The following is a 16,662-nucleotide window of genomic DNA, read 5'->3' on the forward strand; positions in this document are numbered from 1 at the left end:
CCCGGGTGGGTGGGTGGCTGAGCCCACCCGTGCGGGGCCGGGTGACTAATGGTTCCAGGTCGGATCCCCCCCTCCCCTCTGCCCAGGGGCTCTGAAAGCATTTTCATCTGAGCTGATACGTTACAGAAAGCGCTGGAAGGGGCTGGCCCTGCACAGGAGGGTGAAGCTGTGGCGTGGCCCCAAGATGGGGGGGTTCACCCCGGGCTGGCAGCATTTGGGGGCCTGGGAAGACCTGGGACCCCCCCGTGAGGCTGGTGGGAGCTGCTCTGCCGGGGGGGACGTGGTGTTTCTGTGCCACTGCCCGGGTCTGCGGGAAGGGCAGGAACAGCCCTCGGCTCATTTGCAGAAAAGTAAAGAACAAACTTGGCGGTTTTGGGGGTGACGTGACCAGGATTCGGGGGGTGTCTCTGCTGCTGGGGTGCCCACAGGGAGGAAAAACCCTCCTGGGGGTTTCTGCATGGCTCGGAGCAAGGTGGGGGGTCAGGTCTAGGGGGGTGCAGCTGCTGCATCCCGCCAGCCCCATCACTTGTCCCCGACACGGGGGTCCCCAGCCCTGAGCCAGAACCCTTCCAGGGGCTCGGGCTGGGCTCGGCACACGCCACATCCCGTGCTGGGACGAATCCTGCCCTCTCCCGCTGCGGCCCCTGGGACAATAGCACCTCAGTCTCGCCTCGTCGCCAGCAGCTGCCCGCACGGCCGTGCCCCACAGCCCCGTGACCCACAGCCCCATGCCCCACAGCCCTGTGCCCCTCGGCCCCCTGCCCCTCCTTCCCCCTGGGGGGGCTGCGATGCTCCCCCATTCCGCTGGCAACAGCCGGGCTGAGCATCCCCAACCTGCCAGTCCAGCAGCTGTTTCCAGGGGAACTACGAGGGGGTCAGGAAGAGGTCTGGGATGTTTTAGTCTTTCTGTAATGTCCTTAATTGCTCATTTATTTAGTGCAATTAGTCCCAGGTGCTTGCTCTTGTCTGTGTGACCCCAGCGGATGCCTCTCCAGCCTGGTCCAGCTATTCCGAGCTGCCAGATCGATCGGCTCCTGGTGAAGGTTGCCGAGTCCCCTCTCCCCACTGAGCCAGGCTGTGCCCATGCGTGTGCACGTTCACGTCCCTCACCTGTGACCTTGTCCTTGGCACTGTCCCCCCTGTCCCTACAGGGTCAGCTCAGCCCCAGCATCCCCCTGTGCCCGTGCAGGAAGGATGGGGCAGGGGGATGCTGTGCTACAGCCCCCCAAGATGTGCACCCCGTGACAATGTTAGGTTAAGGGTTGGACTGGGTCATCTTCAGGGTCTTTTCCAACCGAGACGATTCTGTGATTCTGTGAGTGCAGCCCCCCCGGGGAAGCCAGAGCATCCTCACCCCAGTCAAAACCGTGCTGAGCACCCAGGGACAGGCCAAGAAGGCAAACGGGCAATGCCAGGGGCAGGAGCCATCCCTGGAAAAAAAAAAAAAAACACCTCCCCCCACTTTCTACTGTCTCGGCGGAGGCAGAAACGCTGCCGGGGGGCTGGCGGCTGCTGGAGGGGAAGGGTGGGGGGAAACAATCTGATGCTTTGTGGAAGCTGCCGTGAAAAGAAACCACTACGAAACGCCGGCGAGGTCAAGCAGCCCCGGGCTGCCTTTTGTCCCGCAGGCAGAGCGCTGCCGGGGGCGAGGGGGGGACACACACAAACCGCAGGGCCCCCTTCGCTCTGAGTCAGGGCAGGAATCACCAGTGCTGGCAGCAGGAGCCGAGCGGGGGCTTGCAGGAGTCGGGGGGGGGTTACCCAGCCTCTGCTCTTTGCCCACCAGCACAACCTGCCCCATCTCTGCCTTTGGCAGCCCATGGGGGGGGGGGGGGGGGTTGGCAGCCGCCCCCACCCCCCGGCAGAGCACCCCATTGCCTCCAGCCCTTCCCTTTAACTCCTCCAGCTTCTAAAAGGCCGGGGGCTTTCTCTGCCAAATGCATCTCCATCGCTCCCCAGGTATTACTTCCCCCATGGCTCACTCCCAGCATCTTCATTCCCTGGCACCGTTAACAACCGGGAGCTCTCCGAGATTAAACCTTTTTGCTTCCTATTTCTCCATACACCCAAATTTCAATGCACTTTAATTGTCTGCCAATTGATTCCCTAAATTCCCCACTGACACACATAATGTTTAATTCGCGGATACTGGGAAAGAGGCAGCTCGGGGGCCGTACGAATCCAGCCTTAACTCAGTTGTGCTCAGACAGATCGCAGAGCGTCGGGGAAAAGATGCTGAGAAAGCCAGTTCTTTGTGAGCCGGGCACTGGGGGGGCTGGGGGGGGGTGTGTGTGTCCACTGGGGCACCCCCCAGAGTTCAGCCCCGGAGCTGGGCTCTCAGACCCTGCAGCAAAGTTCACGTTCACCAAAAGCTGCTACTGAAACATCCCCAAAGCCGGGAGGGCAAAGGCATGGCCTGATCCTGCCCTGTGGGTGTCTGCTGAGCTTGGATGGAGCTGGGGGGCTCTGAGGAAGGCAGCCCCCCCTCCCCGCCGTGCTCTCATCCGTGGGATAACTCCCTGTTGTCCCCAGATCCGGCTGTGCACGGCGAGGCCACATCCTGCCCCGTCCCCCCTTTGCTTTGCAGCGTGCGAGCTGTGAGGCTGCCTCAGGCGAGGCGAGGGGGTGCCCCCAGCCTCCCCCCTTCCCTCCCGCTCCCTGCCCCGGCATCCCTGCCCCACGGGATCTGGGGAAGCCTCGGCAGCAACAAGCAGAAATAATGAGTCCGACCACGAAACGGAGATGAAAAAACACTTCAGCTAATGGCTGCCCATGGTGAAGGCTTTGAAGTTTATTGGAGCCAGACCTTCGGGGGCTGCGCCGGTCCCAGGGAGGGAGCGAGGGGGGGGCTCAGCCCTGGGGAAAGCCTCGATTCATCCGCCGGAGACACCGACTGGACATCACATCCCCGCCGGGGTCAGCCCTTGCCACCACGGCACGGGGAGGTCGTGACAGTGGGGACGCGCTGGGGACCCAGCTGCATCCTGGAGGAGACTGTCCCCACCGGAGGGGTGACATACGGCCCCCCCGGCCCTGTCACTGCCAAGGAGGGGTCCCCTCAGCGCCAGGACTATGTGGGTGCTCTGGGTAGGGAGGGGACCCCAGCTTGGGGCACTGCTGTGTGACCCCCAGCAGAGGCATTTTGGGGGGCAGCTCCCCCAGAGCCCCGCCAGGAGAGGCTGCGGGAGTGGGTCACGCAGGAGCTGGGGGTGCTGGTCCCTGCTGGGGTTTATGGCCAGGCTCTGCACCGGCTCTGTGTTACGGAGGGAGCTCAATTTTCAAACTGCTGCTAATTGAGCACTCGGGCAGGCGGGTGGCAGAGCTAACGAGAGGTGCTGGGGGGACGCGGAGCCCTCGCCTTACAAAGCCGAGTCCGTGGGACCAAGCGGCTGCTCCCAGCACCAGCCGTTGCTTTGCAAGGGAGAAAAGCAGACAAAAAAGTTTCTTTTTCCTGCTGGGGTGAAGGACAAGTGGTCCATGAAGGTGCTGCAGCACGGTGGGGGGAGCAGAAACCCCCGTCCCAAGCAGCTTGCATGAAGCTGGGACATGGATGCAGCCCCCTTCTCCCAGCCACCGGCTCTTCCCCACCTCCCCTGTAGTGAAGGGGAAATCCTTAAATCATTTAATTCAATTAAGCCTTGTGGTCGCTGCCAGTTAAATAGATGGATCACACGGACCTCTGCTCTCCCCTCTCCCAAAGCTGATCCTTCATTAAAGCCTGTCCCAGGTCTGGCAGGAGGGAGGCTGAGGCTGCTGGAGAGGGTCTGGGGGGATGTCGAATGCCCAGAAAGATGGGTCCTGGGGGGGCAAATCCTGCCGGGAGGGCCAGGTGCTGGGGCAGCTTTAGGGGGTTATTAGTGTCCCAGCATCACCTGGGTCCTGTAGCACGACAGACCTGACCCAGGCACAAACAGCCCCCAGGGGGGACCTTCTCCCCAGCTGCAACCCCCCTCGCTCTTCCCCAGCCCATCATTCGCAGGGACGTGGCTCGGGAGCAGCAGGATTTCATGAATGCTACCGGGTGTGGGACATTCACCCTCCACATGTGGGGTTTTGGGGGAGGAGAGACCGAGTCTGAGCCCCCCCCCCCCTCAAACCACCTTCACACCTCCGGGAGCAGCCGCTGCAGGAGCTGATCTGCCCAGGAACGCCAACAGCCATCAAAGCAGGGGAATGCTCCTGGCCTCTTTATACAGACAGTAAAAAGCTTTAAACAAAAGCTGCTAAGTAAATAATAAAAGCCAAAAAAGACTGGAGGGAATTTTTTGCCTTGATAGGAACTGCTCCCTCCCTTCCCCTGCTCCCCGCTTGGCCCAAACCACCCGGCCGGGGGTTTATTTCCCTGGGCGACGTCTCGGAAGTCTGTGCTGCACCAGATTTGCTCCCCGGGGCCTTTGAATGGAGGTTTTATGAGGGGTAATAAATATCGAGAGTGTAGCTGTTCAAAACGCCACTTGCCAGCGTCTTGCAGGGGGTGGAGCAGGGGCTGCAGGGAGGGAATTTGGAGGTTCTCACTGTGAGGGCTTGGCCACATCGTGGGTTCGCCTCAGCCACGGAGCTTTACGGAGGTTTATGCCACATAATCCCTCCAGACATGACCCTCCTCGCTGCTGCCAGCTCTGCCTTCGGCTGGGTGTCAGGGTGGGGGTCACCTTCCTGCCTCCCACACCCCACCCTGTCCCTCCCCACTGCCCTTCTGCTGTGGTGACAGTGACCCCAGAGCCTGGTGACATGAACACAGCCGAGTAGCTCCTTCCCAACCCAGCTTGCCTCAGGCCAGAGGGGATGGTCAGGATGAACGGGAGCTCCCCGAGCCTGCTGGTGCTCAGCCCCCTACCCCAGTGGCTGGCCAAAGCTGGGGGGACACACGCTTCATCCAAGCTGTCACCCCTGCCTGGCCCCAGAGGGGACCCCGCACCCTCCTTTTTATAGCTCTTCCCAGGAAAAGCCCCTCTGCAGCGGGCAGCTGCTGGGGGGGGGAGATGCTCTTTCCAGAGAAGCCAGGAGCAAAGCTGCTGCTTTTCCCAAAATCCCCCCCCAGGCTTTAAAATCTTCGGGAACTCACAGCAGATTGTCCCAACCTTGCTGTGCACAGCTCCCCGTGGGGCACGGGTTAACTACCCATGGCAGCGAGGCCCTTCCCCGACGCGTGCATGGCCGAGCCCTCTCGGGTTCCTCTGCTTTCAGCTCAGGGACACGTTCATGGGAGTTTTTCCCAAGGTTTCCTGTTTTATTGCACCCCCCACCCCAGCCCCTGTGGCTGCAGAGGAAGGGGGAACCTGGGAGAGGGCAAAAGTGGGTCCCACGTGGCATTGCAGGAGGGAAGGGGAGACCGTGTCCTTGGAGGAGCCCTGGTAAGGACAGTGGCTGGAGGAGACACCCAGGGAAGGTTTCCCTTGAGGGGAATGTTGTCTGAGCTGCTTTCTGCCCAACAGATAGGTGAGAGTCGGGGAGAGCATTTTGCTGCTCAAAGCACTTTCAAAAAATCCCAGAATCATCTGGGTTGGAAAAGCCCTTGCAGCTCCTCCAGCCCAACCATGACCCTCCCCCTGACCCTTCCCAACTCCCCCAGATCCCTCAGCGCTGGCTCAGCCCGACTCTTCAACCCCCCCAGGGATCCCGGGGACTCCCCCCCTGCCCTGGGCAGCCCATTCCAACGCCCAACAGCCCCTTCTGCACAGAAATCCTTCCTCAGAGCCAGCCTGACCCTGCCCTGGGCAGCTTGAGGCCATTCCCTCGGGGCCTGGCGCTGGGGCCTTGGCTCCAGAGACTCACCCCCCCTCTCTGCCCCCTCCTGGCAGGGAGTTGCAGAGGGCCAGGAGGTCTCCCCTCAGCCTCCTCTTCTCCAGACTAAATAACCCCAGAAAGGTTCAAGGATTTCTGTGCAGAGCGAGCAAAGCTTTCACCCAAACTCTGTGCAGATGGAAGTACTGCACTGTTTCCTTTTTTTTGTTGTTGTAGTTTAATTACATACAACTGTGGGGGTGAAAAGCATGCAGGATGGTTTGTCTTAATTTCAGTATCCTTTGGAGATGCTGGAAATGGCATTTCCAGGCAGGTGCAACAAGGCTGGGTGCTGAGCCAAGCGGCGTGGCTCTCGCCCCCAGCACCTCGCCCCACTCGCCGCAGCATCCCTGTCCAAACTGGGAGCAGGTCACCAGGGGTCACGGCTCCTGCGCAGCATCCCCGGCGCGAGCCAAGGCAGGCGAAGCAGCAGCAGGGGCTGCACAGGCACCGTGTGAGGAGGGGAAAGCCCTGTGGTGCAGAGCCCCAAGGGTGAAGCAGTGTGGGAGCAGCCAGACTGACAGCCGTGCTGCCACCTCCCCCACCTGCACCCTGTGCCCTTGACACCGTTTCCCCACCCTGGGTGACCCAAGGAAACTTCCCACGAACAGAAGATGAAGGAGAACAACCCACGGCCCAGGTAACCTACAGAAAGCATCGTCACTGGCTCTCTGAGAGCCGGCTGGCTGAACAAGAGTGGCAGACAGAAACCCAGCCGCGGGGGAGATCAGCAAACCAGAGCAGGGAACAGCTGCCGTGTTTTGGGAGAGTCGCTTAAGTGGAATAATCAAGCCAAGCACTCAAGGCTTTAACGGCTTTAAACTCCGACAGGGGGGGGTTTAGACTGGACATCAGGAAAAAATGTTTCCCAGCAAGAGTGGTCAGAGAGTGGAACAGGCTGCCCAGGGAGGGGGGAGTCCCCATCCCTGGGGGGGTTTAAGGGCCGTTGGGATGAGCTGTGGGGGGATGTGGGGTAGGGGAGAGCTTTGTAGAGTCGGGCTGAGGGTTGGACTCGATGATCCCGAGGGGCTTTTCCAACCTGAATGATTCTGTGAATGCCCTGCCCCGTCAGCAGGGACGCTCTGGCAGGACACCCAAGCACCTTCCTGGTGAAAACAACGTGAAAGGAGCTGCTTTTCCCCAGGACCCTCGCAGACGGCCCTTTGCACCAGGGAAACCACTCGGGGAGAAGCTCAGGTCCAGGGCTCAACCATCCCGAGCTGGCCAGGGACCTTTTCAGGGGCTTTCCATCGGCTCATACAGCAAAGGGCAGGCTTCTGGCATCCTCTGTGCCCTGGATAATCCTGGCTCAGGGATGTGAGTGAAGTTGGGTGTGTGCACAAAGACAAATCCTCCTCCCGACCTGCCCTGAGTGGTTGTCTGCCTCAAGATGCCTCTTTCTTCCCTGGCAATGATTCAGCCCATCTAAGATATAAATTGTCCCCGGAAGATTCCTGTCCCTCTCCATTGACTGGAAGGAGACCAGAGCAGCTACATTATTCATAGAAGCCTCTCGGTCTGATGCCCAGGGTAGAGATGCAGCTTCCAGAGCACACGCTGAGCACCCAGTAACCTCGCTGTAGATTCAAGCCTTTGAAAGACCGGTCAGAGACACCAAATGCAGGTTCATCTCCCCACTCCGGGAGCTCTGCTTCCATCGGTGGGTGCTCAGGGAGAGCACCCAGCAGCACCTCTGCTGAAAACAGGGATCCCATCACCCAACAAGCACCCCTGAGTTTGCAAGCAGGGGAAGCAGGATGCGGCCCAAGGAGCTCATCACCTACACATGGATTTAACAGGGCAAAACCTCCAGCATCCAGACTACGGGTCACTGCAGTGGAAGGTCCAGCCCACATTTCCTGGAAGGCTACAGCGATCTTCCAGGCATCCCTTCACAGGAAACCTGCAGTAGCTGAATGAGCAAACGGGTGAATGAGGCTCCCTGCGAGGAAAACTGCTCCGCTGCTCTGGATCTGGGTCATCTGGTCAAGGCGAGGTCTGAGAGCTGGTTGAATAACTCCGGTGCATCTTGCACGGCGGGGAAAGATAACAGAGATCCCACCCTGCTTCTCGGCTTGCTCTGGAGCAGGTTGCATACGGGGAGAGAAGGGAGACAGCCAGTGCTGCTCGAGGCTGTAAATTAACCTCAGGGTTTCCTAATGGGACCCTGATTTATCTCCTGCCTCTGTCTGAACTAATTGAGTTCATTCCACTCGGTGATTCATGCCATGGAAATGGGTTCCAGAGAAAATGGGACCTCAAGCGGCTTCAGCAAATCCCTCGCTTTATTAGCCAGGGAGCCGTAATGCTTTTAAAACAAGGAGATTTTCAAAAGCAGCAGCCAGCCCCCAGCCCATCAGTCACTGCCAGTGGCCGCAGCTCAGGTTTCAGCCAGGGCTGCCACGTCCATCCCTTCCCCAGCCAGGGCTGTCAGAAGGACCCAGAGGGCAAAATAAGGGGGTTTGTGGCCCCCAGCCCTGCTGGGGGTGGGCTGGAGGCTCAGCCAACCACCAGTACCCCCAGAGTGGTGGCAAATGTGTCCCCTGCCCCTTCCCATCTCAGGGGATGGCAATGGGGAGGGAGGTGGGTGAAGGAAAAGCCACCCTGAGCTGCTCTTACCACCCTCTGCTCAGCCCAGGAGGAGGAACAGGGACTCGGTTTGATTCCTTGCATCTGCACGGCGGGATGAGCATCCCCGGCTCTGACCCACATCTCAGCTGAGAACCCAGCCCCGGAGCTCACCCCTGCGCTGCCCATTGAGCATCGCACCCTCCTCCTCCTCCTCCTCTTCCACTCCACCCTGCCAACTTCAAGAGCCTTTCCCCAAACCTCCCAGCTTTCCCGTGCTCGGCTCTGCCGATTGCAGCAGAAATTCAGCCAAAACCCCCAACCAAGGCAGTCGCGGGGATGGCGGCTCCGCCAGCCCTCGGCTCCCCCCCTGCACGCACGTGTTTGTTTGTTGGGCTGTTTGCGTGCGGCTGAGCAGAGGCAGAAGGAGGCTTTTGGCGACAGGAACGGCAGATAATGGTTTGTTTGCTTTCAGCTTGTCTCGCGTGTCCCCGGGGAGTCTGAAGGCTCGGCCTCGCAGCCTGGGCATCCCGCCGCTCCTCCTCTGAAGCAGCGAGGATGGGGCTGGTGCAGCTCTTGGAGACCTTGGAGCAAACCACTCGTGATTTATAAAGACATTAAAGCCTCCTACACCCACATTTCCCCATCCCACGGTGCTGGCAGAGCCCTTGCCAGCCTGGCACAGGCCCTCTCCAGGTCACCAAACCTGGGTGCAGACCTGGGGGGGATGGAGGGATCCACCGCCAGGTGCATCCCGAGCTGCAGTCCCTTTTGAAGGATCCTGGGGCAGCTTTCCTCGGCCACACCGCACCCACCAAGCACACCCAGGAGATGCTCACCCCAAAACACATATTGCTTCTCCCAGGTGGATTTTCTGCTGCCCGGCTTGCCCAGCCTCCTGGTGCAAATGCCAGCTGCGTTTCCTTATTGCTGTCATGTTATGAACCTCATTAAAACCCTTCTAGAAGCCAAAATAAAATTACCTTTACCAATTTCCTCCTTGTCCTCAGGATTGTTTACTTATTTGGAGAATTCCAGCAGGTCTGAAAGGCCTGCTTCCCCACGGAGACAGCGCTGCTCATCCCAATCAGATTACCTTTATCCAATTGATCTTCATTTATCTGACCTTTATAAAGCTCTCACCTGATTTCCAGAGCACAAGATGTTTGCAGCGTACGGTTTCCTTCCTCTCCCTCCTTGGCTCTGCTCTATACGGGCAGCTGACTCCCCAGCAAACAGCCACTAAACCTGCCGTAACCCACTGGGAAACAGTTAATTAAAAAAAAAAAAAACAACCCAAACCCAAACCAACAAACACTATAATTGAGTGGATTGAACTGAAGGGGCTGGGTACAGGCAGGGCAAGAGGTTGGGAGGGGACGGAGCTGGAGGCACCACGCGTATGGATGCTGTACATCCAGCAGGGCTGGGTTAGCAGAAGTCAGTGCACGAAGCCTGGCAGCTCCCACCCGAAATGGGGGAGCCGGGCAGCTCCCAGCCCCCCAGTCAGCTCTTGCAGATGCTCTGGGCTTTGTTGTGAGGGCCAGCGGCTGGCTCATTTGCATAGGGAATGAAGGCAGCAATTAGTTTACCTCATCATCTCAGCAGACTGGGAAATTAGCTCCCTTCTGATTCAATCACAGTTGCTGGGAAGAGGCTTCAGGGACACGGAGGGTGGGGTGGGGTGGGGGGGAGGTGGCCATCGCACCCGAGCACCCACTCCAGAGCCCCGCCAGGCTCAGCCTAACGGGGACGAGAGCCGCCGGCCCAGTCAGCCCAGTCTCACACCAGCGCCCTGCGCTCACACGCCGCAGCTCAGCCTTCAGCACGTGCCTTCCTCATCTCCGGGCTCATTTCTGCCACATCCCATGTGGATGGGACACGGGGAGCCTCAAGCACCTGCTTTGCGTGGGGAAGAAGTCAAACCCTGCCCCAGCCTGGCATTTCCCCAGGGCCGATGGCTCCAGCTTCACCTCCCGCCACGGGGAAGGATTCCCTGGGGAGAGCAGATGCACTTGCCCACGTCCTTCACTCCCAGACCGCTCCCTCCCTTGGCACAGAGCCGTAATTCTCCTTGACGATTTATTCCCTGCAGGAATATTAATGAGCCTAGGAGGCGCAGAGAAGCCCCCTCTCCCCATTACGCTCCCGGGAGCTTCACCTTGATGAGCACTTCGCTGCCGGGCGCAGGTCGGAGCTGCTCTCCTGTGGGGAAGATGGATGGAAATGCATTTCTCCCAACCACATTGCTGCTGGTTAATGCATCCAGCCAAGCTCCGGGAAGGACCCACCACAGCTCTGAGGCTCCAACCTTCACCACTTTCAAAAGGGTAGAGTGAAGAGCTTGTCGTTTTTCTGGAACAACTTCCCAATGACACCCAGAAAAGTTTTGCTTTTATATCAGGTGCGACACCTTTGCCCTCCCAGCATCATCTCCTGTGTCCCATCCACCTTAAAAGTCTTTAATTCAATCCAGCTGGGCTCAAACCCTGCAGGGCTTCCCATCTCCGGGCTTACCCAGCCATTGCTGCGGTCCTCAGCTGGACTGTGAAGGTCCCCAGCATCTTCCCAAATGTGAAATTTTGGAGAAATGAGAAATTTGGGGAAAATTAAGGGTGTCTATCTGCTGACACAAAGGTTTAAACCCCGGGTTGTCCCCAAACCAGCCTCCTGGGGATGGCAGAGGGGAGGTGGAAGGGAGCGTCTGGGGTTTGGCCATCCAGCATCTCCCAGACCAGCACATGGGGCTGCAGGGGGGAGTCACGGCTCTGCAGCCCCCCAGGCTGGCCCGCCCCTGCTGTCTGGGCAGAAACACCATGATTTCCCACCTCTCCTCACGGCCCTGCGATAGCACTTGATCTCCAGTCCCTCTCCACCCTTCCCTGGAGGTTTCCTGACCCGCTTTTGTGCACAGATGCTCAGAGAAGGAGCTGAAAAGGAGAGGATGCTGCAGCCGGGGTGCTGGAAGCAGTTGCCATAGGGACAGTATCTGAGTGGCAGCTTGGGCTTCATTTGCAGTCCTGGCCTCCTCTCCTTCCCTTTTCTCCCTTTTGGTATCTCCAGGAGCCTGATTTGGCAGCTCTGCCAGGGCCAAATCCCTCCCTGAACTGGGGGAACATCAGGTGGGCGCAGGAGGAAAGCGCTGGATGCTGGAGATCATCAGGCCGGATGGATGGATGGATGGATGGGTGGATGGATGGATGGGATCTGTCAGGATGAGCGTGGACCAGAGCAGGGAGGAGGGAAACGTGGCCAGACAATTCCCAGAAAACTGTATCCCTTGATGAAAGGGAAGGTTTGGGCTGTAGAGACCCAGCAGTCAGAGCTGCACCCACCTGTCCTCACCCTGTGGGGTGGAAGAGCATCCCCTGGCCTGGGTTGGGCAGGGAAAGCCCAAAGTCACCCCCAATCCCAGGAGGGAGGTGCATGCAAACACCTTTTGCCCTTGCTAAATTCAATGGGAAAAGGCTATCCATCAGAGAGACAGGGCTGGAGGAACCACATGGGGATCTGAGGAATGGGGCCGTCGGGGGTCACTTGAGACCCCCGTTACCTGACGTCTTCACCCGCATCATTATCCCAGTAAACAAAGGCAGCTCTCTGGATCTCTTTGTTTCCCTCTAAGTGCTCCAAAATGTTTTGCATTTTAATCAAAAGCAGAGGAGAAAGGAGCCCTCTGACACCGCCGTACCCCACTGTCTCCTTCCGCTCTCGCAGACTGTCTGATTTGGGTATATAAAAGGAGAAAATGGGATTATATTGGAGCTCCCTCTGTTCAGGTTTGCCCCACATCCATCCAGCGCCAAAGGGCTTCAGCTGCTGGGATGGACAGTCCCTGCGAGGAGAGGTCCAAGTTCGTTAGGAAGCTGTGGTTGAGTTTATTACCCTGGTTATTACCTGGCTTTGAGGAGATATCAGAGATATCTTTGAGGAGAATTCAGCCTCGGGAGGAGAGTTTCATCATTTCCTTTTTCCAAGCAGGGAATGGGTGCTGGGTTGGGGGGCACCGGGGTCTCTGTGGGGATGGGATGGAGGAAGGTGTGGGAAGGGCATTTCATTCTTCTCCAGCCCTGCTCAGCCCCCGATCAAGATTTCACCAGCGACTTCAGCCGGAGCAAAACCAAAGAGGAGACTCAGGGGGACGCCTGGGGAGAAGGAAAATAAATGGGGCTGGAGTGTTGCAGCTGTTCTGCACATCCCCGGCAGATTACAACCATCAGGCTGGCTCACCCCCTCACCCCTCACTGCTGGAGCTGCTCTTCCCTGGACCAGCCTCGTAGAAACCTCGTCACGCTCCAGGAAGCAGCTCGGACCCCCCTCCCCAGCCCCTGCCCCTTTCTTCCTGCCCCAAATCAGCCACCCCCTGCCTTTGCTCGCTGCCAGACATGCCTGGAAGGGGGAAATGAAGGTGATTTAAAGACCTGCAACCTTTAGGGCCAGTGCCCCAGGGAGGCAGGATGAGTGATGGGCAGCGGGGCGGCCGCAGTGATGGATCTTGCTGTCGGAAGAGGGTCGGGATGGGGCCAAGCTGCTGGAAGTGGCCAGTGCAAATGTGCAGGTGGCCACGGTGGCACAGTGGCCGATGCGTTCATGACTCTGGTAGCAAAGGTTTTGGGGAACAAAGAGGGGAATCTCTTCCCCGGATAGGAGCCTCGGCTGTTTCCTGCCAGTCAGGAGCAGGCGGGAGCAGGAGCAAAGCTTTGCTGCCTCGGGGTTTTCTGAAGTTGGGCTGGGGAGGAGAGCGGACGCCCTGCGGATGATCGTCCAGCTCCAGCAAAGCTGAGCAACCTCCCAGGGCTGCATTAGTCATCTGGGATGGCTGGATGTCCCCGTCCTCACAGCGACCTGTCAATGTGCCCGTAGGGAGCCTGAAAACAGCCCTGAGCAGAACAGAAACCCCCCTGATCTGCAAACCAACAGTTCCAGTTTCACCAATTAATAAACAGAGTCCCAGTATCTCTGAGCACTCGGCAAATAAACAGCTTCTCCTTCCAGATATCAGTGAGAGAGGCAGGGAGCAGCTGCCCTGCTTGACACCTGGGGAAACTGAGGCACAGCAGAGTTAGCAGGCGATAGTTCTAGCACAACCACTAATAACATCCCTGCTTGGTGTGGGTCAGGTGCTGGGAGAAGGGAAGAAGGAGGTAAAAAACCCTCTGGATCTTGTCTGGGCTACGAGAACTCTGGAAACCAACTGGGAAAGCATCCCATAGCTGGACTGGATGGTCGTTGTAGGTCTCTATTCTATTCTATTCTATTCTATTCTATTCTATTCTATTCTATTCTTTCCATTTCCATTTTATTCCCATTTCCATTCCCATTCCCATTCCCATTCCCATTCTTATTCCACAACCGGCTAAGCATCGAAACAATTAAAATAAATGTCACTCCCAAAATAAAAATAAAACCGGCAAAATCTCAGCTATGAGTCAAGGGAAAAAAACACCCTCCCAGTCCTTCTCCAGCCCGCACTGCCTGCCTTGCTCCACCCTTATCGATGCCATGACAGATTTGACATCCATTTCCTCCCAACAGCAGAATTCTTGATCCATCAGCAACAAAGCTGAATCAATCAGTTCCCAAAAGCCGGGCTGGTGAGAAGAAAGCCAGCCCTGCCCCTGGCATGTGGAATCAATCAATACCTTAAGCAGAAAAATATTGATAATGTTGCTGCTGCAGACATATTTATGTCCTTTATTATACGTGCCACGAGGAGCGATTTTCTCCCCCCTGCCTGGCCCTGCCAGTGTTATTTTAAATTGTGCAAAATTTTCCTTCTTTCTCAGGGAGGGAAACCACGGTCTATTTTTACCGTCTCAGGATTTTGCCGTGGCTCCATCCCGAGGAGGGATTGAGTTTCCTGGACATTGTGGTCTCCGCTCGCCGGAGATTCCTTCAGTCGGTCCTTATAAGGAACCAGAGATTCATCTCAGCCGCTACCACGAATCCCCCCTGCTGCAGTCAGGGTGATGGATCACGCTGGAAAAGACAGTTAAAGAAAGAAAAAAGGAAAGGGAGGGAGGCTGGGAGCCGTGGGGCTGAGGATTAGCAAGTGAAAAAGGGAGGGGAGGGGGAGGGAGGATGGAGAGAGTCATTAGGAGAAATTACAGGCATGGAAATCAAGGAGTGTAATTGAAGCCAGATTGGGACATTTTGATAGTAATGTAAATAATTTTTTTTGGTGAGTTTGAGGAATGCTGGCTCATTCCTACCCCAGTGCTGTGCTTTTGGGGTGCTTTGGGGTACCCCAGGCAGGTGCCCAGCGGCAATTTCACATCCACACCTCAAGGGTATCTGGGGGCCAAAACCCCAGTGAAACCTCTGCTCCAGAGCCCCCAGACAGCACCGGGCTGGCCCTGTGGCCCCAATTCAGGCAGCACCCAGCCACGTGCCCCACACATCCCGGAGCCCTTCGGTCCACCCCAGCGCCGTGCACATCCCCAGCGCTGTGCAATCCCCAGCGCCGTGCACATCCCCAGCGCCGACGATTCATCCCTCCCCGATCCACCTGCAGCGGCGTCGCTGACACCAGTGGGCTGTGTCCATCCCAGTACCTACAAAGAACTGGGGCTGCTGTTTCATCCTGGCCCAGGCTGTGCTGGAAGGGTGTCACCTCCCACCCTGAGCCAGGAGGGCAACATCTGAGCCGCCTGGTTTGGGTGCCGTGGTCTGGCCAAGCCCTGTCCGCACTGATTTTTCAGAGCACTCCCCGTTTTTTGCAGGAGCGCAGCACAGACAGGATGAGCAGCTACAAGGCTCGAGCAAGGGAAAAGGGGGAGGTATTAACAGCAGTCCCTCCCCAGCTGTCTAAATCAAGAGAGCAGTTTTCCCCTGAATGGTAAAATTCTGCCGTGGGCGTAGGAGCCCGGAGCTGCCTGGCGTTTACGCTTCATCCAGGGAAGATGCTCGGCAGTTTTTAAATTGCGGTTCAAGGTGGAGCTGATCCTCCCATCCCTCCATCGCGGAGAACAAATGAGTGGTTTTGGAGCTGGCAGAGGCTCCGAGCAGAGGATGGGAGCGAGGAACACGCCTGTGCGCCTGCTGCACGAGAGCCGACCTTGGCCTCCATCCCTAAAAGCTTTTAAGTACCTAAATCCCATCGATCGTGAGGAGAACCAGAGGCGCAAGGGCTGCGGGAGCCCTCGGCTTCCTGCTCTCCAGACGTGGCCTTGGCTCTTGCCAAGTGGCCCAAGGTGCAAATTTCTCAGCAAAGCTGGCCTAGAAAGTTCAAACGAAGCCATTTTTCCCCCTCATCTTTTTCCTTCTTCCATCGAAAAAATTATACTGAATTCTCTAAAATGCGACTTATTGCCATGAATTCCTCTCCACCCTGCTAAGACTCTCCATCAAGGAGAGCTCCAATCGCTCCCGGTGAAGTGAAGCCCCTCACTGAAGTCAGCAGCAATAACCCCAGAGCCTGATTTCCACCCCAGATTTCCTCCATTTCTCCCTCAAAAGGGACATTTCCCAGCACAGTGTGGGCAGCTCAGGGCCCCCCCTCACCTTCCCCCGGAGCAGCCGGGCTCTGTCGTACACCAGGACCCATCCCCTGCTCTGAAAACCAGCCCAGCCCACGGTTGCAGGGGCCCTTTTGTTCCCCCCAGGCTTTTCCTTGCCGCCCTTTATTTAAGCTCTCAGCCCTGGCTGTGAACAGCCAGGATGATATTTTCCCTATGTGTATTATTTATTCAACATTATTTATAACTTACCATTACTGTGTTACTGTCTTTGTTGTGAAAGTAATTACCTACGCTTTTTAGTATAATCAATAAAAAGTTTGAAGGCAGGAGCTCGCACCGAGTGTTTAACTTGTGCTGTTTCTGATGAGCCCTCGAGGATGGTAGGAGAGGGGAAAAGCATCGCATGGGTTTGCTCGGACACCTCTGGCCCGTGGAAGTGGTTGGGGGAATCTCAGAATCATCTGAGTTGGAAAAGACCTTGAAGCTCCTCCAGTCCAACCATTAACCCAACATTGACAGTTCCCAACTCCCCCAGATCCCTCAGCGCTGGCTCAGCCCGACTCTTCAACCCCCCCAGGGATCCCGGGGACTCCCCCCTGCCCTGGGCAGCCCATTCCAACGCCCAACAGCCCCTTCTGCACAGAAATCCTTCCTCAGAGCCAGCCTGACCCTGCCCTGGGCAGCTTGAGGCCATTCCCTCGGGGCCTGGCGCTGGGGCCTTGGCTCCAGAGACTCACCCCCCCTCTCTGCCCCCTCCTGGCAGGGAGTTGCAGAGGGCCAGGAGGTCTCCCCTCAGCCTCCTCTTCTCCAGACTGAACCCCCCCAGTTCCCCCAGCCGCTTCCCAGCAGA

Source organism: Athene noctua, chromosome 25 (assembly GCF_965140245.1).
Source record: "Athene noctua chromosome 25, bAthNoc1.hap1.1, whole genome shotgun sequence".
Lineage (NCBI taxonomy): Eukaryota > Metazoa > Chordata > Aves > Strigiformes > Strigidae > Athene > Athene noctua.